A 26471-nucleotide genomic window follows, 5' to 3' on the forward strand; every position below is an offset into this window, starting at 1 on the left:
CAGATGTAAATGTACAAACATCATATACCAAGACAATTATACTTGATACCTTGATTATCCACATTTTCTTTATCTTCTAATCTATCCTAAATTTTCCTACACCTTATTTTTTGACTGTTAATAATGATTATTTTAAAAGCTTATTGATGCTGCTTGTTCCATATACTTCAAGGCAGCTACATTACACATAATATTTAGCAACTAGGAAGGATTACTCAGTAGTTTAAAACTAGTAGAAAGTTAAAAGTCCAACTTTTATTTTTATCCTCAATTTATTTTTTGAATAATCAATATATCATCAAAATATTAATATTACATTAAAATGTATCTTGATTACTTTTTTCCTCATAATTTCATCTACAGTATACTGTAATATAAGCTTTTATCACTTCATACCTGGATCAGTAAAATAACCTGCTATTCACCATGTTCTCAACCTTCTAATATTACCAGCAACGCACAGATGGCAAATTTTCCCAAATGACCCATTTCCTGATGTTATTCCTTTTATTATCTATAGTATAGTGGTTCCTTTCCAAGAAATCTGCATTCAAGATTCCTTATTTTGACCCTATTCTACTTTTTCAACTTTACATTCTTTGACATCATCAGCTATATTGTATATGTTTGGACTTTTAGACTCCAGTTTGAGACATTTTGAGATTTTTTCTTTCTTAAGATTTTTGAGACATTTTCACCATTTAGGGTACTACCACTAGGGGGCAGTAGAGCTTGATTAATACCAGCACATATTCAAAAGGTAGTGTTAGGAGGAAATTATTTCTTTTACAAAAATAGGTTTCAATTTAAAAAGATAAGCAGACATTGAACAGGTTTACAAATTGATGCACTATCTACCAGTTGCTCTGGGATATCCCCTGGAGAGCTCGAACTGGCTTACTATAGCCACAGGCACATCACCTCTATCTGTGCCCCCTAGTTGAGTCAAGGATATCTGCATACACGCTACATGCTCTAGGGTCAGGGTCACCATCAATTTCTTCCTGTCTCCCTCCCTCACATCAGGACATCCACAGAATCTATTTCAGATTAGTTTCTCCAATCCATCTCCTTCCACATGCCTGTGCCAAACATTTTGGCATTTAACTTTGATCTTTACTGAACACTGTTCAATAAGGATCAAACTTGAACTACTGTTCAATGACTGTTGAACTACTTCCTCACATGAATAACTTACTTTACGTGAGGAAGTGTGGGTCTTTAGAAAGTCATCATTCTGGCCAGGCATGGTGGCTCATGCCTGTAATCCAAGCACTTTGGGAGGCCAAGGCGGGTGTATCACTTGAGGTCAGGAGTTCAAGACCAGCCTGGCCAACATGGCGAAACCCCGTCTCTACTAAAAATACAAAAATTAGCCAGGCGTGGTGGCACGCACCTGTAGCCCCAGCTACTCGGGAGGCTGTGGCAGGAGAATCGCTTGAACTCAGGAGGCAGAGGTTGCAGTGAGCTGAGACTGTGCCACTGCACTCCGGCCCAGGTAACAGGGCGAAACTCTGTCTTTAAAAAACAAGCAAACAAAAAAGAAAGTCATTCTTTGTTAACCTAAGCTATCCTCATTTGTAACATGAGGGAATAAAAACTAGCTAAATTTTTAGGGTCTCCTAACTATAAGAGTTCATGATTTTAAATTCCTATAAACAGTAGGCATACCAAATTGTTAGTAAGAGCTTACCAAAATATAGATTCCTTCCCTAAAACCAAGTGAATCAGAAATCAATAGGCTGAAGGACCATGAATCTACCTTTTAAAAATGATTCCAGATGATTCTGATGCAGGATCTGATCTGATGAAGAACTACGGTTTGAAAATCACTACCATGTTTCATGATTTGATTCAGATTGAGACAATAATTATTATCAACTCAAAGAATAACTAGTATTCTTTGAGTTCTTTCTCATGGACTAGGCCAGCAGTTTTTAGACTATGATCTGGCCCCAGGGGTCAGACAGAGTCTTTAAAAGGTATATAAGATCAAAACTTTTTCATTCTCATTCTCTTACAAGCACACAGTAGAGCTGAGGCTACATGGAATTTAATATTAAAACAGATTGAATACAGAAGCAGATGTGAGAATTCAGCTGTCTTTATTAAGCTGGACATTAATTTGCAAAAAGGTAAAATAATGTGACTCTTCTCATTAATCTTTTTTTTTGTTTTGGGAAAGTTGTTTATATAAAAACGTGTTATTCATGTGAACAAATAATGATTTTATATTATTTCTAAATGTTTGATAAATTTTCTAAAGAATTTCTTCCTTTCATTTCTAACATGATAAATGTTAATAAATATACCCATATAACAAAGGATATTTGAGGTCCTCAATAATTTTTACAAATGTAAAAACCTAAAAGTCTGAGAACTGCTTTCACACATACAGTACACTCTTGAGTACTCACTAATTTTTATGACCATAAAAACAAACAAAAAAAATCTGAGAACTGCTTTACACATGTTATCAAAGCCTGTCTCAAAGAGCTTCAACAATTCCCCACAGTCCCCAGTATAAAACCTAAACTACTTACAGGCATCTGAGCACAGTCCTACTTTAAAATTTTTGTAATTGCCTTGCTCTACTTTATTTTTTTATACAAAGATATCACAGCTCCATTAAAGCAAAATATGCACATATATAAACAGAAGAAAACCATTTTCCTAATTCCATTGCCAAATATACCCTCCCAGACCCATACTCATGCTTCTGTTTTCTTTTAGTCTTTTTCTCTGTGCACAGTGTGAATTTTTAACAGTAGTCTTATTCTATATAGTCAGCCCTCTGTAACCATAGGTTCCGTATCCACACAGCCAACCAACTGTGGATAAAAAATATTTGTGGAAAAAAACTGCAATGTTGTGCCTGTATTGCAAACATACATATTTTTTCCTTGTCATTATTCCCTAAACAATACATATAACAACTATTTACATAGCATATGCACTGCATTACATATTATAAGTAATCTAGAGATGATTCAAAATATATGGGAGGATATGTGTAGGTTATATGCAAATAGTGCACCATTTTTCATCAGGGACTTGAACATCCCTGGATTTTGGTATCTGCAGGGGGTCCTAGAACCAAATGAGGATGACTATATATAAAATGTGTGATTTATCCATTTTCACCTTATACATCATAAGCATATGCCCATTTTACATATTCTTCTACAAATATGTGCCATAATTTACTTGATTATCTCTTTACTAGTTACCTAAACTTTTATCCTAGTTTTTGCCCTTATGAATACCAACACAATGAACACTCAGAGACTACTTGTATTTTGCTCATAATCATAAATATTCCATCTTAGCACAATACCTGAGGCATAATAAGAGCTCAGTAAAGATCAGCCTTTTTTTTTTTTTTGGTTTGTATGTATTTATTCTTATTATCATCGTCATTGTTATAAACAGTCTTTCCTGACTGCCCCAATCATACCTAAGCTTATGCTCCCTGGAATTAACCTAATACTTACTTGTACCTTTCTTTTGTCACTTTGGACACTGCCTCATAGAAGGGTTATTTATATACATCATTTACCTCTTATATTGTAAACTTGAGAAGGTTGGAAATCATGTTCTATATACTTTTGTATGCTGATAAGTATTTAAATGTGTTGAATGAATTCCTTAAGATCACAAAGTAAATAACCACATATTTTTTAAAAACACATGAATGGGTGTTAAAAATATTTAAATATTAGATTTAACATTAGATTTCACCTCAAAGTTCTGTCAGAATCCTGTAATATTTGTTAAAACTTATGTCTTTCCCTGCCTCTCCTCTGTTCAACTTAGGTATCCTACTCCATGGTCAGGCTCTCTGGTCAATTCTAACACAAAAATTGACAGTATGTCAATTATTGTACCAATGTAAATTTAACACAGACCTGTGTGTTTATCTATATCTAAATTTATATCCAAACATCCATGAAGGATTGGTTCCAGGATCCCCATGGATACCAAAATCTGCAAATGCTCAAGTCCCTTATATAAAAAGACATAGTACAGTTAGCCCTCCATATCTGCAGGCTCTGCATGTGGAACCCACAGATACTAAGGGTTAATTCTGAATGTAGATACACAAACACACACATGCCCCCCTTCATCCTCTCATTCCTCTCCCTGCCCCATTTCAGAATATCTTCTTGATAGTCAATTATTGTTAAAGATAGGAGGTCTATTAGCCTAGTGATTACCACTGGACACTGAAGCTGATGCCCAAGCTGCTAATACTGCAGACAGAGGTCCAGCTATTATACAATGAAAAACTATGAATACCCGTGCTGTTCTTTCAGCTCTCTCTCCTCTCCTGTTTCTACCCCTACACAAACTGCAGCTCAATGGCAATATATTAGACAAATCTAGTTCCTTTATCTTCATCCTTCTGTACAAAAACACAGTCCAATGATTAGAACTTTATTGCCCATCTTGCTTTTCTTAGTCCTCTTTGCCAAACTATGAATTCTTTCCACCTAAATTGCAGCAGCAAAGTTCTGACTCATAGCGACTCCTTTTCCAAATTAAATCTGCCTATCAAAACTTTCAAGCAACCACATGTACTCTCACAGTTCTTCATCACATATAGGTTATATAGGTCCCTACTAATTAATTTTAGAACACATACCCAGTTTAAAATATATGCTAGTTCTGGCTTTGCCTGTAAAACATTTCCCTCATCCCACTGCTTGGAGAAAAATCAAGTACCTTTAGTTTTAATTCATCTCGAGTCAGGTCCTAAAAGCATTATCTTCACTACCTATATCATGAAACCTGGGGCAGACCATCATGCCTTGAGCCTGAATTCCAATTTATGATAGTAATATGCAATTTGTTTCTCCCTTCTTAAAAGGCCAAAGAAATCTTAGTGATAAGAACCACAAAGCTCACAATCCAATCTCATCTAATTCTTCCACAAATTTTTACTGGACACCTACCACGTGCAGAAAACTAAAGACAAAAATCCTCGTGAAATTTATTTTCTAGTAGGAGAAAACTAATGTGTAAATATATAAACAGTTGAAATACACAGTACTTTAGATGATGGTTAAGTTTATTGGTAAAAAATTAAGTTGGGAAAAGAGAAGGTTGAAGTGGAGGTTATTATTTTATTAAGGCCTTGACAATTTTTGCTTCCAGCCATGATTGAGTAACTAGTATCATATTGTCCTTTCTACTACAAGCAACTTAGAAATTCTTAAATATATGAATTTTTTTCATGTATGGACAACTGTCAGCACAGGACTGGAATCCCTCAGAAAAAGAAAGCAAGTGAAATAAGTCCTGTGATTGTCTCACCCTTTGTGCCTGAAGGCACTTTCCAGATAGCTACATATCAGGGAAGGGTTAAGTAACTAAAACAGAGCATACATGTAAGTCTGACCTAAGAAAAAGTTGGAATTTGTGGGGCAGAGTAGCAGAGTGAAAAGATGTATGCAGAGAAGGTCTACAAATCTTTAGAGAGGCCCCACTGAGTCTCTGGCCATATTAATCTGCTGAATGAGCAGGCAAGAATCTCCAAAACTGTGGAAAAAAGAACTATGCAGGAACTGTAAGCTGAACAAGTACTGGAGCTTTCATAAAGCTGGGAAATGTTTGCGTTTCAACTGTCATATTTGAGGATACTCATTGAACATCCTAGTCATTCTGTAGAGAGTTCACAAAGGACATACCTTAGAAGGAGGAACAACAGAGCCCTAGGATTAAAGGTTACTCTACGTCAAACTAACAAAGTTTAAAACCATATTTTCAGAGACAAAAGCAAACCTACAAGTTTAAAAAATGCATTACAGAATTAAATTCTACATTCTCTTAAAGAAAACAATAAAACCCAGACATAGAGCAATGTAGCATTTATATTGCCCAATATATGAAAAAATAAAATACTAATAACAAAATTACTAAGCATAAAAAGCAGAAAATATAAGCCATACTCGGAGAAAAATCAGCCAAAAAGCAGGAAAAGGAATGACAGATATAATGGACTTCAAGTCAATTCATAAACATATTAAAAGAAAACATAAAAAAAACCAAGAAATATCGAGAAACTGAAACTATAAAATCAACCAAATGGAACTCCTGGAGATGAAAAATATAACACATGAAATAAAAATGTCACTGGATGATTTTAAAAGCAAATGAGATACAGTAGAAGAAAAGATCACATAGGACATAGAACTATCTAAACTAGAGAGAAAAAAGACTGACCTATGGGACAATATAAAATGTTCTGTATTAAGTACAACTGGAATCAGAAAATAGAAGAAAAATAGACTGAGGCAGAAAAACCTTTTCCAAGAAACAACGGCGAAAATTTATCCAAATTTGGGGTAAAATATAAACTCACAGATTCAAAAAACTAAATGAATATCAAGCAGAATAAACACAAAGAAAACCATAACAAGAAGAGTTCCCAACCTGCCTGAGCAGCACAGTGATACAGGAGCTAGAAAGAAATTATTCAGGCAGATAGTAAGGATAAGGAAGTCCTCAGTAAGGTTTCCTTTTAATAAAAAAGCAGCCTCAAAATCATTTCTTTTCTAACAAAAAGCAGCCTGACAAATCAAGCTGCAGGAGTAGATAAGCAAGCCGGAAGCTTGCACAGGTAAATGCTGGCAGCTGTGCCAACAGGGAGAAAAGGGTACCCGGAGGCCAGGCATGTTCAACATGGAGGTTCCCTCTTCCCTTTTCTTTGTCACCACGTGTGCAGTAAGGCAGGCAACATGGCACCAGCCAGGTAGAGACCCTATCTGCATAATAAAAGATTAGGGTGGGATAGCCAGCTTCTTCATGCTTTGCAAACAGCACACCTGGTCCAATCAATCTCTCGCGCCCTTTGTAAATCAGACACTGCCTCCTCAAGCTTGTCAATAAAACTCCATGCATTTCTCCATGAAACCAGAAGACCCACTCGAGCGCCCCTCTCTTTCTGCAGGAGACAGAGCTGTTCTCCTTTCTCTTTCTTTTGTCTATTAAACCTCTCTACTTAAACTCACTCCTTGTGTGTGTCCATGTCCTTAGTTTTCTTGGCATGAGGCAACAAGCCTCGAGTATTTACCCTAGACAATGATGTCACTTCAATAGTCAGACTCAGTCTCTAAAAGCATTTAAAAAGTAGCTGAGCATGGTGGCATGCCTGTAGTACCAGCAACTCAGGAGGCTGGGGTGGGAGGATCACTTGAGCCTGAGAAGTTGAGACTACAATGAGCTGGGATCATGCCACTGCATTCCAGCCTAGGCGACCGAGTGAGACAATCCCCCCTGCTCCCCACTACCCCCCCCAAAAAAAAACAGCAACAACAAACAAACCAGAAAACCATACCAAGGCACATTATAACAAAATTACTTAAAACCATGATATGGAAAAATATATATATATATGCTTTTTTTTAATATTTATATTAAATAGTTTATATTTTTTGCATATAAAAATATATACAGCAGAAAAGAAAAAATAAGAAACATCAGATACAGTAAAAAAGAAAAAAAGGAATGTGTGTTCTCTGCTGATCAGAAACAACCAAAGCCATTAAAAAAACAGAATAACATGTTTAAGAGATGAAAGAAAAAAAATGTCATAACAGAACTCTACATCCATTAAAAATTTCATTCAAAAATAAAGGTTAAATAGACGTTTTCAGGCAAACAAATGCTAAGAAAACCTACTGTCAGTAGACTTGAACTATTAAAAACATTAAAGAAAGTTATTCAGGTGAAAGAAAATGACACCACATAAAAATTCAGAACTACATGAAGAAGCAAAGAGCATAACAAATGGTTTCTTAAATTATTTAAAAGATAACTGAAAGATTGGAACAAAATTAAAACGCAGGATTTGTAACATGAAGAAGCAAAATGTATGACAACAGTAACACAAAAGGCAGAAGAAAGGAAGATGGACGCATATTGTTGTAAGGTCCTACAATAGTAACCGAAATACTATAATATTATTTGAAGGCATACTGTGATGATTAAAAGATACATATTTGAAACTGAGCAAACACTAAAAATAAAAAGTGGTAGAGCTAATAAATCAATGAAGACAAATGTCCAGACTAGGTGAAAAAAGGAGATTCAATTACATGATAATAGTTACACATTAAATATAAAGAGACACAGTTAAAATTTACAACGAAAAGAAAGGAAAAATATATTATGCAAAAAACAAATTTTAAAAGCTAGAAATAATACTATTAATATTACACAGAGTAGGTTTTAGGATAAAGAGAATTAGAAGAAGATATGAAGAAGGAAAATTGATAATGGGAAAGGGAACAATTTGTCAAGAATATATACTTCTAAATTTGTATATATCTAATAACAAAGTTTCAAAATTTGAAGAAAAACTGGAAAAAACCTGAAGGAAGAAAATTTTTTAAACATAATAAAGATTGAAAATGTGGACATTCTTTTTGAAGAAACAAATGGAACAATATCAGAGAGACAATACTACAGACAGAACATTACAAAATATTCTAACAGTACTAACCACATAGACCAAACTGACATAGAAAGTACACCTATAATAAGCACAGTATAAGTGCATTTCAAGTAATAAGCAATATTGATCAAGGCAGACCAGTTGCTGAGAAACACAACAAATCTTAGTATTTTTAAAGGGAATGAAATTATACACAGTATCTCCTCTGACCACAGAAAATTAAATCAACACTTAAAGACAAAAAGATATCTGGAAAGTTCAAACGTTTGGAAATTCAGCAAAACACTTCTAAGTAATCAATAGGTCAAAGAAATTAAAAGTCAAATTAGAAATATTTTGAACTATATCAAAATAATACTACAACATATTAAAATATGTTGAATGTAGGTTAAATAGGTATTACAGGGAAAGTGATAGCTATAATTACATATATCATAAAAAGAGAGCTTTCAAATCAATAATCTCAGAGGCCACCTTAAGAAATCAGGAAAAAAGAAAATATAAATATGAAGTAAATACAAGTAAAAAATAATAAAGAACATGAAATAAAAATGAACAAACAAAAATCAAATGCAGCAAAAATCTGTTATTTCAAAAGATTAACAAAATTGATAAATTATTGGCCAGAGATTGGGGGAACGAAGGAAGAAAAGACAAATTAAAATTTTCAGTAATGAAAGAGAGGATGTCACTAAAAATCATACAGGAATTAAAAGAAAAATAATGAAATTTTATTCAATGCAAGCACACAATCTTCCTAACTCAATGCAAGCACAAGATTGAATTATTTTTCTTGCCTGATTGCTCTGGCTAGGACTTCTAGTACTGCGTGGAATGGGAGTAGTGAGAGTGAGCATACTTGTCATGTTTTAAAATTGCATTTTTTCAATGCAAGCATACAATCTTCCTAATTCAATCCAAGCACAAGACTGAATTAGGAAGAGACTGAAATCATGAATAAAGCAGTATCAATGTAGAAATTAAATTAGTAATAAAGAACCTACCAACCAAAAAAAAAAAAAAAAACCCTTGACCAGATAGATTCACAGCCAAATTCTACCAGACATACAAAGAAGAAATGATACTAATCCTACTAAAACTATTCCCAAAAAGCTGGAGATGAGGGACCTCTCCCTAACTCATTCTATGAAGCCAAAATCAGACTGACACCAGAATTTGGCAGAGGCACGATGGAAAAAAAAAACTTCAGACTAACATCCCTCACAAACATAGATGCAAAAATCCTCAACAAAATACTAGCAAATAAAATCCAGTAGCACATTAAAAGGTTAACACACCACAAATCAAGTAAGCTTTATTCCTGAGATGTAAGGCTGGTTCAATCAGCAACTCAATAAATGTGATTCACCACATAAACAGAATCAAAAGCAAAATCCATATAACCATCTAAATAGATGCAGTGGAAGCATTTGATAAAATCCAACACCCTTCATGATGAAAACTTTCAACAGATTAGGCATCAAAGAAACATAACTAAAAATAAGGCCGGGCATGATGGCTCACGTGAGCCTGTAATCCCAGCACTTTGGAAGGCTGAGGCAGGTGGATCACTTGAGGTCAGGAGTTTGAGACCAGCCTGGCCAACATGGTGAACCCCATGTCGCTGCTAAAAAAAAAAAAAAAAAGTATATATTTATACACACACACACACACACACATTAGCCAGGTGTGGTGGCAGGTGCCTGTTATTCCAGCTACTCGGGAGGCTGAGGCAGGAGAATCACTTAGAGCGGGGAGGCAGAGGTTTCAGTGAGCCAAGATCGTGCCATTGCACTCCAGCCTGGGCGACAGAGGGAGATTCTGTCTCAAAAAATAATAATGATAATAATAAGAGCTATCTACGACAAACCCACAGCCAACATCATACTGAAGGGGCAAAAGCTGAACCATTCTGTTTGGATCTGGAACAAGACAAGGACGCCCACTCTGACCACTCCTATCCAACACAGAACTAGAAGTCCTAGCCAGGGCAATCAGGAAAGAGAAAGAAATAAAAGGTATCCAAATAGGAAAAGAAATCAAACTACCTCTCTTTGCTGACAATATGATTCCACACCTAGGAAATCATAAAGACTCTGCCAAAGGGCTCCTAGAATTGATAAATGACATTAGTAAAGTTTCGGAATACAAAATCAATGAACAGAAATCAGTAGCATTGCTAACAACATCTAGGCTGAGCGTAAAATCAAGAACACAATCTCATTCATAATAGCCACACGAAAAATGAAATACCTAAGAATACAGCTGACCAAGGAGGAGAAAGACTTCTAAAAGAACAACTACAAAACTGCCAAAAAAAAATTACAGATTACACAAACAAATGGAAAAACATTCCATGCTCATGGATTGGAAGAGTCAATATGGTAAAAATGGCTATACTGCCCAAAGCAATATATAAATATAATGCTATTCGTATCAAACTGCCAATGTCATTATTCACAAAATTAGAAAAAATGATTCTAAAATTCATATGGAACCAAAAAAGAGCCCAAATAACAAAAGCAATCCTAAGCAAAAGAATAAAGCCGGAGAATCACACTACCCAATTTCAAGCTATACTATAAAGCCACAGTAATCAAAACAACTTGGTATTGGTACAAAAACTGACACATAGACCAACTGAACAGAAAACTCAGAAATAAAGCCACATATCTGCAACCATCTCATCTTCAACAAGGGAGATAAAAACAAGCAATTGGAAAACAATTCTCCATTCAATAAATGGTGGTGGAATAACTGAATAGCCATATGCAGAAGATTGAAGCTGGACCCCTACTTTTCACCAGATACAAAAATTGACTCAAATGAGTTAAAGATTGAAAAGTACCTCAAGCTACAAAAATTCTAGAAGACAACCTAGCAAATATTTTTCCCAACATCACCATTGGCAAATAATTTTTGGCAAAGTCCCTAAAAGCAACTGCAACAAAAACAAGAATAAGCAACAAGTGGGACATAATTAAACTAAAAAGATTCTGTACATCAAAATAAACTATCAGCCGAGCAAAGAGACAACAAACAGAATGGGAGAAGATATTCAGAAACTATGCATCCAACAAAGGCCTAATATCTAGAATCTATAGAGAACTTAAACAAATCAACAAATAAAATAACCCATTAAAAACTGGACGAAAGACATAAACAGACACTTCTCAAAAGAAGATATATAAGTAGCCAAGAAACATGAAAAAATGCTAATCATCAGAGAAATGCACGAATCATCAGAGAAATGCAAATCAAAACCACAATGAGCCCAGCACTTTGGGAGGCCAAGGTGGGTTGATCACGAGGTCAGGAGATCAAGACCATCCTGGCTAACATGGTAAAACTCTGTCTCTACTAAAAATACGAAAACAAAAAATTAGCCGGGCATGGTGGCGGGCACCTGTAGTCCCAGCTACTCGGGAGGCTGAGGCAGGAGAATGGTGTGAACCCGGGAGGCGGAGCTTGCAGTGAGCCGAGATCACGCCACTGCACTCCAGCCTGGCTGACAAAGCGAGACTCCATCTCAAAACAAAACAAAACAAACAAACAAACAAAACCACAATGAGATACCATCTCATACCACTAACAATGCTATTACCACAAAGTCAAATAACAACAGATTCTGGTGAGGCTACCGAGAAAAGAGAATGCTTACACAGGGAATGTAAATTAGTTCAACCACTGTGGAAAGCAGTCTGAAGATTTCTCAAAGAACTTAAAACAGGGCTACCATTCGACCCAGCAATTCCATTACTGGGTACATACCCCAAATAAAATAATCATTCTACACAAAAGACACTTGCAGAAATCTGGAAGTGGTTGCCAAGGCCACCAGGCAGCAAATATGAGTGTGACAAGTCCCTGACTCAGGCATCCTGCTTTCCCTGGCCTGGCTCACCAGGTCCTACCAAGGTGGCTTACTCTTTTACAATTTTGGGTCTGGTTTCAGGAGGCCTGAATGTCATCAGCAAACAAAGCTGGTGGAGTGAATCTACTTCATACCATGATCAAACCTCCAGGGGCAGCAAAGAAGATAAAAGGAAAAAGGATAGCAACTTCAAAGATTAAAGAAACAACATCTCACAGAGCTGAGAAAGAACTAGTGTAAGAATTATGGTATCTCAAAGCCAGAGTGTCTTCCTATCTCAAAACAACAGCAGTAAATCTTAACAACAGCAATGATTCTTAACCAGGCTGAAACGACAGACACAGAATTCAGAAGATGAAAAGGAATGAAGATCATCAAGATTCAGGAGAAAGTTTGAACTGAATCCAATGATTCTAAGGAATACAACAAAATAATACAGGAGCTGAGAGACAAAACAGTCATTTTAAGAAAGAACCAAACTGATCTGATACAGGCAAAAAAATCACTTTGAGAATTTCATAATAAAATTTCAAGAATTAAGAGCAGAATCAACAAAGCTGAGGAAAAAAATCTCCGATCATGAAGACTAGTTTTCCAAATTAAATCAGACAAACAAAAAGAAAAAAGAAGAAGGAACAAAACCTCTGAGAAATATGGGATTATGTAAAGAGACCAAATCTATGACTCATTGATGTCTCTGAAAGAGAAGGAGAGAAAAAGCAAGCAACCTGGAAAGCATATTTGAGGACATCATCCATGAAAATTTCCCCAAACTCTAGAGAGGATAACATTCGAATTCAAGAAACTCAGAGAACCCCTGTGAGATACTACACAAGACAACCATGTGCAAGACATACAGTCATCACATTCTCCACGATCAAAGTGAAAGGAAGAATTATCCATGATGAACATGTGTACAAAAATCCTCAAGAGAGAAGGGGCAGTCACCCACAAAGTAAACCTCATCAGGCTAACAGTGGATCTTTCAGCACAAACGCTACAAGGCAGAAGAGATTTGAGGCTTATATTCAGCATTATTAAAAGAAATTCCAACCAAGAACTTTAAATCTAGAAAAACTAAGCTTCATAAGGGAAGGAGAAATAAGATCCTTTTCAGACAAGCAAATGCTAAGGGGATTCATTACCATAGACCTGCCTTAAAAAAGGTCCTTAAGAGATAGTGGAAATAGAAAAGATTGTTACGGCCCACAAAAACAAACAAACAAAGACACTTAAGTATGTAGGCCACTAACACTATAAAGCAACTGCACAATCAAGTCTGCATAATAACCAGCTAACATAACATGACAGGATCAGATCTGCATGTATCAACATTAACTTTAAATGTAAATGAGAATAATGCCCTCAATTAAAAGGTGGAGTGGCAAGGTGGATAAAGAAGCCAGACCCAACCATATGTTGTCTTCAATGGACCCATCTCACAAGCAGTGATAGCCACAGGTTCAAGGTAAAGGGCTGGAGAAAAATCTAACAAACACGAAACAGAAAAAAGCAGGGGTTGCTACTGTAATTCCAGAAAAAAATAGAATTTAAATCCACAACAAACCAGACAAAGAAGAGCATTACATAATAGTAAAGGATTCAATTCAACAAGACCTAACTATTCTAAACACGTATGTACCAAACACTGGAGCACACAGATTCATAAAATAAGTTCTTAGAAACTTATGAAAAGACTTAGAAAACCACATAATAATAGTGGGAGACTTCAGTACCCCACTGACAGCATTAAACAGACTACTGAGGCAGAAAACTAACAATGATATTCAGGGCCTGAACTTGACACTTCACTAAATGGACCTAATGATATCTAGAGAACTCTCCACCCCAAAACAACATAATACACATTCTTCTCATCTGCACAAGGCCCATGGTCTAAATTACCCACACAGTGAAACATAAAACAATTATCAACAAATTCAAAAACCCAAAATCATACCAACTACGATCTCAGACCACAGCACCACAAAAGTAGGTATCAATTCTAAGAAAAGTGCTTAAAACCATACAATGAAATGGAAATTAAACAACCTGCTCCCAAATGACTTTGGAGTAAACAATAAAATTAAAGCAGAAATCAAGAAATTATTTGAAACTAATGAGAAAAAAAAGATAAGACATACCAGAATCTCTGGGACACAGCTAAAGCAGTGTTAAGCGGGAAGTTTATAGTGCTAAACTACCACATCAAAATGTTAGAAAGATCTCAAATTAACAGCCTACCATCACACCCAAATGAAGTAGAGGAAGAGGAACCCAACCCCAAAGCTAGTGGAAGACAAGAAATAACCAAAATCAGAGCTCAACTGAAGAAAACTGAGATGAGAAAAAATTATGCAAATGACCAATGAATCCAAGAGTTGATTTTTTTGACAGACAAAGTAAGACTGATAGACCACTAGCTAGACTAATAAAGAAAAAAAGATATAAGATCCAAATAAGCACAATCAGAAATGCCAAAGGGAACATTACTACCAGCCCTACAGAAATGTAAAACAACCCTCAGAGACTATTACAAACACCTCTATGCATACAAACTAGAAAATCTAGAAGAAACTGATAAATTCCTGGAAACGTACAACCTTTTAAGATTGAATGAGGAAGAAATTGCAATCCTAAACAGCCCAATAACTAGGACTGAAACTGAATCAGTAATAAAAAGCCTATGAACCAGAAAAAGCCCAGGACCAGATTTAGAGCCAGATTCCACCAAATGTATAAAGAAGAGCTGGTACTATTACTACTGAAACTATTCCAAATAATGAGGAGGAGGGACTCTTTAATTCATTCTATGAGCCAAGTATCATTCTGATATCAAAATCTGGCAGAGACAAAACAACAACAACAAAAAAAAGAAAGAAAGAAAGAAAAAAGAACACAGGCCATTATTCATGATGACCTGCATACAAAAATCCTCAAGAAAATGCTAGCAAACCAAACTCAGCAACACATCAAAAAACTAACCCACTATGATCAAATAGGCTTTATCCCTGGGATACAAGGTTGGTCAACAAACACAAATCAATATATAGGATTCATCCATACACAAAACTAAAAACAAAAACCATATGATCATCTAAACAGATGCAGGAAAGGCTTTCAATAAAATTCAACATCACTTCATGTTAAAAACCTTCAACAAACTAGGGAGAAAAGGAATATGCCTCAAAATAATTAGAACTGTATATGTCAAACACACAGCCAGTATCATACTGAACAGGCAAAAGCTAGAAGCATTGCCTTTGAGAAATGGAACAAAACAGGATTCCCACTATCACCACTCCTATTCAGCATAGTACTGGAAATCCTAGCCAGAGCAATCAGGCAAAATAATGAATAAAAGGCATCCAAATAGGAAGAGAGGAAGTCAAACTATTTCTGTTTGCTGACGATATGATTCTATCCCTAGAAAACCCCACAGTTTCTACCCCAAAATTCCTAGATCTGATAAACAACTTCAGTACCATTTCAGGATATAAAATCAATGTACAAAAATCAGTGGCATTTCTACACACCAACATCCAAGCTGAGGGCCAATTTAAGAATGCAATCTCATTCACAATAGCCACAAAAAAGAATAAAATACCTAGAAATACAGCTAACCATGGAGTTGAAAAATGTCTACAACAAGAATTACAAAACACTGCTCAAAGAAATCAGAGATGACATAAACAAAGGCAAAAATATTTCATGCTCACAGAGAGAAAGAATCTATTGTTAACATGGCCATACTGCTCAAAGCAATTTATAGATTCAATTCTATTCCCATGAAACTAACAATGATATTCTTAACAAAATTAGAAAAAAATTATTTAAAAACTCATATGGAACCAAAAAAGAGCCCCAGTAGCCAGAGCAATCCTACGTAAAAGAACAAAGCTGAAGACATCACATTACCCACATTACCCAACTTCAAACTATACTTTACAAGGCCATGAACCAAAACAGCATGGTACTGGTACAAAAACAGAAACACAGATGAATGGAACAGTAAAGAGAGTGCAGAAAAAAATACCGCACACCTGCAACCATCTCATCTTTGACAAAGTTGACAAGAACAAGCAGTGGGGAAAGGAATTTCTATTCATTAAATGGTGCTGGGGTAATTGGCTAGCCATATGCAGAAGCTAAAACTGAAACTCTTATTTACACCATTTACAATAATCAACTCAAGATGGATTAAATAATTTAAATGTGAAACCTCAAACTATAAAAACCCTAGAAGATAGCCGAGAAAATACCATTCTGGAAACAGGACCTGGTAAATATTTCATGATGAGGAAGCCAAAAACAATTGCAACCAAAAAAAAAATTGACAAATGAGACCTATTTAAAATAAAGAGTTTCCACACAAGTAAAGAAAATATTACCAGAGTAAACAGACAACCTACATACTGGGAGAAAATATTTGCAAACCATGAATCTGACAAAGGTTTAATATTCAGAACCTATGAGGAACTTAAACAAATTTACAAGCAAAAACAATCTCATTAAAAAGTGGGCAAAGAATATTACAGACACACTTTTTTTTTTAAGTCAGGGTCTTGCTCTGTTGCCCAGGCTGGGGTATAGTGGTACAATTATAGCTCACTGCAGTCTCGACCTCCCAGGGTCAAGTGATCCTCTTGCCTCAGCCTCCTGAGAAGCTGGGACCACAGGGGATGCCACTATGCACTGCTAACTTTTTCATTTTTTGTAGAAACAGGGTCTTGCTATATTGCCCAGGCTGATGTCAAACTCATGGCCTAAAACAATCCTCCTGCCACAGCCTCCCAAAGTGCTGGGATTATAGGCATGAGCCACCACACCCAACCTGAACAGACACATTTTTAAGAAGACAAACACATGGTCAACAAGCATATGAAAGAATGTTTAACATCACTATTCATTAGAGAAATGGAAATCTAAACCATAACTAGATATCATCTTATACTAGTCAGAATGGTTATTATTTTAAAAGTCAAAAAATAATAGATGCTGGCGAGGCTGTGGAAAACAGGGAATGCTTACATACTGTTGGTGAGGGAATGCTTATATACTGTTGGTGGGAATGTAAATTATTCCGTTATTGTGCAGAGCAGTCTGGAGATTTCTCAAAGAACACAGAACAACCATTTGACCCAGCAATTCCATTATTGGGTATATACCCATGGGAATATAAATCTTTCTACCATAAAGACACATGTATGTCTGTGTTCATTGCAGCACTATTCATAATGGCAGACATGGAATCAACCTAAATGCCCATCAATGGGAGAGTGGACAAAGAAAATGGGGTTCATAGGTATCATGGAATACTATGCATCTATAAGAAAAGAATGAGGTTGCATGCTTTGCAGCAACATGGATGGAGCTGGAGGTCATTATTCTACGCAAACTAATGCAGGAACAGAAAACCAAATACTACATGTTCTCATAAGTGGGAGTGAAACACTGAATACACATGGACACAAAGAAGGAAACATCAGACACTGGGGCCTACTTGAGGGTGGAGGGTGCAAGGATGTTGAAGATAAAAAAACAACCTATTGGGTACTATGCTTATTACCTGGATGGCAAAATAATCTATACAGCAAATATCCTGTGACATGCAATTAACCTATGGAGTAAAGCTGCCCAAATACCCCTGAACCTAAAATAAAAATTTAAAACAATAATAAATAAATAATGTAAAAGGTGTACTCCCCCTCTTCTCTAGGGGGAAAAAAAGACATACACTCATGTGGTCATCAAGGCAGTATTTACAATAGCAAAAACATGGTTTTAGGTTGTCTATGGGAACATGGAACATCAATCTATGACGAAAACGCTCAAGAAACTAAGAATAGAAGAAAGCTTCCTCAATCTGATAAAGGGCATCTAAAAAAATAAAAACAAAAACAAGCTACAGCTAACATCATCCCTTAACGGTGAAAAACAGCTTTCTCCCTAACATCAGGATCAAGGCTTCTGTTCTGTATTTTACTGAGGGTACAAGACAGTGTAGTATGATAGTAAAAACAGTATACAAATTGGAAAGTAAGAAATAAAACTTTTCACTCCCAGATACCATGTTCATGTACATTAAAAATCTTATAAATTTACCAAAAAAACTAATTAGAGCTTATAAGTCAATTTGGCAATGTCCCAGAATATAAGGTTAATATGCAAAAAAACCCTGTTTCTATAAACTAGCAAGAAACAAGTAAAAATGAAAACAAAATAACATTTTAAATGATATTCCATGTGTAACACTTATACACTAAAAATCACAAAACATTACTGAAATTTCATGAAGAAGCTCTAAGGAAATGCAGAGAATATACCATAATCATGAACTGGAAGACCCAATACAATACTATCACAATGTCAGTTATTACCAAGCTGAGCTACAGCTTCAATGCAATCCTAATCAAAATCCCAACAGGCTTTCTTATTTTAGAAAGTAAAAAACTAACTTAAATGTAAAACCCAAAACTCAAAACCATAAAAACCCTAGAAGAAAACAGAGGCAGTACCTTTCAGGATACAGACATGGGCAAAGATTTTATGATGAAATTGCCAAAAGCAATTGCAACAAAAGCTAAAATTGACAAATGAGATCTAATTAAACTAAAGAGCTTCTGCATAGCAAAACAAACTATCATAAGAGCAAACAGGCAACCTACAGAATGGGAGAAAAATTTTTCAATCTACCCATCTGACAAAGGTCTAATATCCAGAATTTACAAGGAACTTAAACAAATTTACAAGAAAATAAAAACAACCTCATCAAAAAGTGGGCCACGAACATGAACAGACACTTCTCAAAAGAAGACATTTATGCGGCCAGCAAACATATATTAAAAAAAGGTCAACATCAGTGATCATTAGAGAAATGCAAATCAAAACCACAATGAGATACCATCTCATACTGGTCAGAATAGCGATTACTAATAAGTCAAGAAAAAAACAATGCTGGGGAGGCTGTGAAGAAATAGGAACGCTTTTACACTGTTGGTGGAAATGTAAATTAGTTCAACCATTGTGGAAGACAGTGTGGAGATTCCTCAAGGATCTAGAACCAGAAACACTATTTGGTCTAGCAATCCCATTACCGGGTATATACCCAAAGTAATATAAATCATTGTATTATAAAGATACATGGACACATATGTTTGTTGCAGCACTATTCACAATAACAAAGACATGGAACAAACCCAAATGCCCATCAATGATAGACTGAATAAAGAAAATGTGGTACATATACACCATGGAATACTATACAGCCATAAAAAGGAATGAGATCATGTCCTTTGCAGGGACATGGATGAAGCTAGAAGCCATCATCCTCAGCAAACTAATGCAGGAACTGAAAACCAAACACCACAGGTTCTCACTCGTAAGTGGGAGCTGAACAATGAGAACATATGGACACAGGGAGGGGAACAACACATACAGGGGCCTGTCAGGGGTCAAGAGGAGAGACAGCATCAGGACAAATAGCTAATGTATGCTGGACTTAACATCTAGATGATGGGTTGATAGTTGCAGCAAACCACCATGGCACCTGTTTACCTATGTCACAAACCTGCACATTCTGCACATGTATCCTGGGACACATAGTAAAATAAAATAAAAATAAAATAAAATCAGTCACAACAACAATAACAAAAGAAAGTAAAAAACTGATCCTAATATTTATATAAAAATTGCAAAGTCCTGAGATAAACAAAACAAGCTCAAAAAAGAAAAGTTGAAGGACTTCTACTTTATTTGAAGACTTTCTACAAAGCTATAGAAATCAAGATAGTTTAAAGATAACTTTATCAATGAAATAGAACTGAACTGAGAGTCCAGAAATATATTCAAACTAATAGGGCAGATTTACATTTTTATCAAGGTTTCAAAATAGAAACTTAGACATCAATGGAATGCAATAGAGTCCAAAACAGAATCACACATATATGATAGATTTTTTTAACTCAAGGTGCTAAGGCATACGGAAAAGAAAAATCTTTTCAAAAATGGTAGTAGAGCAGGCTATCTATAGAAAAATAAACCTGGACCTATACTTTATGTCATGCCTACTAATTTATTTTAAATGGACTATAAGCCTAAATGCAAAAGCTAAAATTACAAATCTTCTAGAAAAAATATGATAGAGTATCTTTTGACTTTTGGGCAGGCAAAGATCTCTTAGACATACCCAGAAAGCACTAGACATAAAAGAAAAATACTGATAAAGCAGATATCACTAAAATAAAAAAATTTTGCTTATCAAAAGCTATTATAAAGAAAATGTCATTGGTAACTTGATGGGGATGGCATTGAATCTGTAAATTACCTTGGGAAGGATGGCCATTTTCATGATATTGATTCTTCCTACCCATGAGCATGGAATGTTCTTCCATTTGTTTGTATCCTCTTTTATTTCCTTGAGCAGTGGTTTGTAGTTCTCCTTGAAGAGGTCCTTCACATCCCTTGTAAGTTGGATTCCTAGGTATTTTATTCTCTTTGAAGCAATTGTGAATGGGAGTTCACTCATGATTTGGCTCTCTGTTTGTCTGTTATTGGTGTATAAGAATGCTTGTGATTTTTGTACATTGATTTTGTATCCTGAGACTTTGCTGAAGTTGCTTATCAGCTTAAGGAGATTTTGGGCTGAGACAATGGGGTTTTCTAGATATACTATCATGTCATCTGCAAACAGGGACAATTTGACTTCCTCTTTTCCTAATTGAATACCCTTGATTTCCTTCTCTTGCCTAATTGCCCTGGCCAGAACTTCCAACACTATGTTGAATAGAAGTGGTGAGAGAGGGCATCCCTGTCTTGTGCCAGTTTTCAAAGGGAATGCTTCCAGTTTTTGCCCATTCAGTATGATATTGGCTGTGGGTTTGTCATAAATAGCTCTTATTATTTTGAGATACGACCCATCAATACCTAATTTATTGAGAGTTTTTAGCATGAAGGGTTGTTGAATTTTGTCAAAGGCCTTTTCTGCATCTATTGAGATAATCATGTGGTTTTTGACTTTGGTTCAGTTTATATGCTGGATTACATTTACTGATTTGCGTATATTGAACCAGCCTTGCATCCCAGGGATGAAGCCCACTTGATCATGGTGGATAAGCTTTTTGATGTGCTGCTGGATTCTGTTTGCCAGTATTTTATTGAGGATTTTTGCATCAATGTTCATCAAGGATATTGGTCTAAAATTCTCTTTTTTTGTTGTGTCTCTGCCAGGCTTTGGTATCAGGATGATGCTGGCCTCATAAAATGAGTTAGGGAGGATTCCCTCTTTTTCTATTGATTGGAATAGTTTCAGAAGGAATGGTACCAGCTCCTCCTTGTACCTCTGGTAGAATTCAGCTGTGAACCCATCTGGTCCTGGACTTTTTTTGGTTGGTAAGCTATTGATTATTGCCACAATTTCAGCTCCTGTTATTGGTCTATTCAGAGATTCAACTTCTTCCTGGTTTAGTCTTGGGAGGGTGTATGTGTCGAGGAATTTATCCATTTCTTCTAGATTTTCTAGTTTATTTGCGTAGAGGTGTTTGTAATATTCTCTGATGGTAGTTTGTATTTCTGTGGGATCGGTGGTGATATCCCCTTTATCATTTTTTATTGCATCTATTTGATTCTTCTCTCTTTTTTTCTTTATTAATCTTGCTAGCGGTCTATCAATTTTGTTGATCCTTTCAAAAAACCAGCTCCTGGATTCATTTATTTTTTGAAGGGTTTTTTGTGTCTCTATTTCCTTCAGTTCTGCTCTGATTTTAGTTATTTCTTGCCTTCTGCTAGCTTTTGAATGTGTTTGCTCTTGCTTTTCTAGTTCTTTTAATTGTGATGTTAGGGTGTCAATTTTGGATCTTTCCTGCTTTCTCTTGTGGGCATTTAGTGTTATAAATTTCCCTCTACACACTGCTTTGAATGCATCCCAGAGATTCTGGTATGTTGTGTCTTCGTTCTCGTTGGTTTCAAAGAACATCTTTATTTCTGCCTTCATTTCGTTATGTACCCAGTAGTCATTCAGGAGCAGGTTGTTCAGTTTCCACGTAGTTGAGCGGTTTTGAGTGAGATTCTTAATCCTGAGTTCTAGCTTGATTGCACTGTGATCTGAGAGATAGTTTGTTATAATTTCTGTTCTTTTACATTTATTAAGGAGAGCTTTACTTCCAAGTATATGGTCAATTTTGGAATAGGTGTGGTGTGGTGCTGAAAAAAATGTATATTCTGTTGATTTGGGGTGGAGAGTTCTGTAGATGTCTATTAGGTCCGCTTGGTGCAGAGCTGAGTTCAATTCCTGGGTATCCTTGTTGATTTTCTGTTTCGTTGATCTGTCTAATGTTGACAGTGGGGTGTTAAAGTCTCCCATTATTAATGTGTGGGAGTCTAAGTCTCTTTGTAGGTCACTCAGGACTTGCTTTATGAATCTGGGTGCTCCTGTATTGGGTGCATATATATTTAGGATAGTTAGCTCTTCTTGTTGAATTAATCCCTTTACCATTATGTAATGGCCTTCTTTGTCTCTTTTGATCTTTGTTGGTTTAAAGTCTGTTTTATCAGAGACTAGGATTGCAACCCCTGCCTTTTTTTGTTTTCCATTTGCTTGGTAGATCTTCCTCCATCCTTTTATTTTGAGCCTATGTGTGTCTCTGCACGTGAGATGGGTTTCCTGAATACAGCACACTGATGGGTCTTGAGTCTTTATCCAACTTGCCAGTCTGTGTCTTTTAATTGGAGCATTTAGTCCATTTACATTTAAAGTTAATATTGTTATGTGTGAATCTGATCCTGTCATTATGATGTTAGCTGGTTATTTCGCTCATTAGTTGATGCAGTCTCTTCCTAGTCTCGATGGTCTTTACACTTCGGTATGATTTTGCAGTGGCTGGTATCGGTTGTGCCTTTCCATGTTTAGCGCTTCCTTCAGCAGCTCTTTTAGGGCAGGCCTGGTGGTGACAAAATCTCTCAGCATTTGCTTGTCTGTAAAGTATTTTATTTCTCCTTCACTTATGAAGCTTAGTTTGGCATATGGAACCAAAAAAGAGCCCGCATCACCAAGTCAATCCTAACCCAAAAGAACAAAGCTGGAGGCATCACGCTACCTGACTTCAAACTATACTACAAGGCTACAGTAACCAAAACAGCATGGTACTGGTACCAAAACAGAGATATAGATCAATGGAACAGAACAGAGCCATCAGAAATAATGCCACATATCTACAACTATCTGATCTTTGACAAACCTGACAAAAACAAGAAATGGGGAAAGGATTCCCTGTTTAATAAATGGTGCTGGGAAAACTGGCTAGCCATATGGAGAAAGCTGAAACTGGATCCCTTCCTTACACCTTATACAAAAATCAATTCAAGATGGGTTAAAGACTTAAATGTTAGACCTAAAACCATAAAAACCCTAGAAGAAAACCTAGGCAATACCATTCAGGACATAGGCATGGGGAAGGACTTCATGTCTAAAACACCAAAAGCAATGGCAACAAAAGCCAAAATTGACAAATGGGATCTAATTAAACTCAAGAGCTTCTGCACAGCAAAGGAAACTACCATCAGAGTGAACAGGCAGCCTACAAAATGGGAGAAAATTTTCGCAACCTACTCATCTGACAAAGGGCTAATATCCAGAATCTACAATGAACTCCAACAAATTTACAAGAAAAAAACAAACAACCCCATCAAAAAGTGGGCGAAGGACATGAACAGACACTTCTCAAAAGAAGACATTTATGCAGCCAAAAAACACATGAAAAAATGCTCATCATCACTGGCCATCAGAGAAATGCAAATCAAAACCACAATGAGATACCATCTCACACCAGTTAGAATGGCAATCATTAAAAAGTCAGGAAACAACAGGTGCTGGAGAGGATGTGGAGAAATAGGAACACTTTTACACTGTTGGTGGGACTGTAAACTAGTTCAACCCTTGTGGAAGTCAGTGTGGCGATTCCTCAGGGATCTAGAACTAGAAATTCCATTTGACCCAGCCATCCCATTACTGGGTATATACCCAAAGGACTATAAATCATGCTGCTATAAAGACACATGCACACGTATGTTTATTGCGGCATTATTCACAATAGCAAAGACTTGGAACCAACCCAAATGCCCAACAATGATAGACTGGATTAAGAAAATGTGGCACATATACACCATGGAATACTATGCAGCCATAAAAAATGATGAGTTCACGTCCTTTGTAGGGACATGGATGAAATTGGAAATCATCATTCTCAGTAAACTATCGCAAGAACAAAAAACCAAACACCGCATATTCTCACTCATAGGTGGGAATTGAACAATGAGAACACATGGACACAGGAAGGGGAACATCACACTTCGGGGACTGTTGTGGGGTGGGGGGAGGGGGGAGAAAAAAATAAACAAACAAATAAATAAATAAATAAATAAATAAATAAAATGTATATGTAAGCTCCAGAATGAGTGAAAAGACATCTCAGTACATACATCTGTGTAATAACTTGCAGTCAGAATATATAAATGACTAATAAAATGACAGCCTATTTTTTTAAATTGGGACACTTCATAAAGGAAAATACTGAACAGTTTTAGAGGATATGAAAAGATGATCAATATATGTGTTAGTCACTGGGGAAATGCAAATTAGAACAACAATGAGATACCACTACATTCCCACTAGAACTAAACTAAAATTTTAAAAACTAATAATACCAAATATTGGCAAGAATATGAAGGACCTGGAATTCTCACAGATTGCTAATGGGAGTATAAAATGGCACAACTACTATGGAAAACAGTTTGATAATTCTACTTGTAGGTATTTATCGAAGAGGAATAAAAATATTTGTTCATCCAAAGACTTTAAAGGAGCTTTATTTATAAATGTCCCCGATTGGAAACCTAAATGTCTATCACTAGAATGTGGTATATCCATACAATGGATATAGTCAGCAATAAAAAGGGAAGAAATTACATATACACATCAACACAGATAAACCTCAAAAACAGTATAATCAGTTAAAAAAAAAAAGCCAGCTGCAAAAGAGTGGATGTCATTTGTATAAATTTCTAGAACTGGAAAAAGTAATCTCCAGTTATAGAAAGCATATCAGTGGTTGCCTCAGGCCAGGAGTGGTGGGAGACTGACTGCAAAGAGGAAAAAAGAACTTTATGGGGCAATGAAAATGTTCTAAATCTTGATAGGGGTATGGATTGTATGACTATCAAGATTTTTCAAAACTCAAACAGTGTATTTTTGACATTGCCACATTGCACTTAAATAAACCATATGTCAATGAAAAAAGTCAATAGATACAGTTAGTACGCATAGAATGGATACAGATGGCAAAATATTAGAAGATAAAAGTATTTTTCCTATGGTTATTTACATGTTTAAGATTTTCCTTAAAAAACAAAGCATTAGTTACATTTAAAAAAAAATAAGGCCCTCAAAAGCAGCTTCATTGATAAGGTGACATTTGATCAAAGACCTGAAGGAGGCAAGGAAGCCAACTGACGGATGTATGTGAGAAGAACCTTCTAGGAAGAGGAAACCTGAACTATAAAATCCTTGAGGTTTTGACAAGAGCAGTGACAGGCTCTGACTTACATTTTAGCAGGTCTGCTGTGGCTGGAGTGTTTAGAATATACAAGGGCAGAAACAAGGAGACTAGTCAGAAGGCTACTGTAACAATCCAGGTAAGAGATGATTGAAGCTTTGGATCAGGGGAAAGCAGTGAAGTTAGAGAGACGTTGTCAAATTCTGAATATATTTTTAAAGCAAAGCTAACATTTGCAGTTAGATTGGATGTGAGGTGTAGGAGAAAGACAGATCAAGGATGACTTCAGTGGTTTTGGCCTAAGCAACTGGAATAAAGTATTTATTTGCTGATATAGAGAACACTATGTAATGAGGTAGGTTTTCTGTGGCAAGAAGGAAGAGCAGGTTTGTTTTGGACATACTAAGTTTGAGTAAAGCTGAAGATATAAAATTGGTAGTCATTGGCAAGTAGAGGTATTTATAGCCACAGAACCAGGAAGCTCACCAAGGGAATGTGAACATTAAAAATAGACATGTTCAAAAAACAGGCCCTTAAAACATTCAAAAGTATCAAGAGGTCTACAAGTTCTTAGGATAAACTAGAAATGAAG

General features: G+C 36.0%; 1 protein-coding gene across 28 annotated transcripts in view; it reads right to left on the minus strand.

Moving 5' to 3' along the window:
• SCAPER (S-phase cyclin A associated protein in the ER) overlaps positions 1–26471 on the minus strand; it is a 555380-nt gene that overhangs the window by 295773 nt on the left and 233136 nt on the right.

The sequence above is a fragment of the Pongo abelii genome, chromosome 16 (genome assembly GCF_028885655.2).
Source record: "Pongo abelii isolate AG06213 chromosome 16, NHGRI_mPonAbe1-v2.0_pri, whole genome shotgun sequence".
NCBI lineage: Eukaryota > Metazoa > Chordata > Mammalia > Primates > Hominidae > Pongo > Pongo abelii.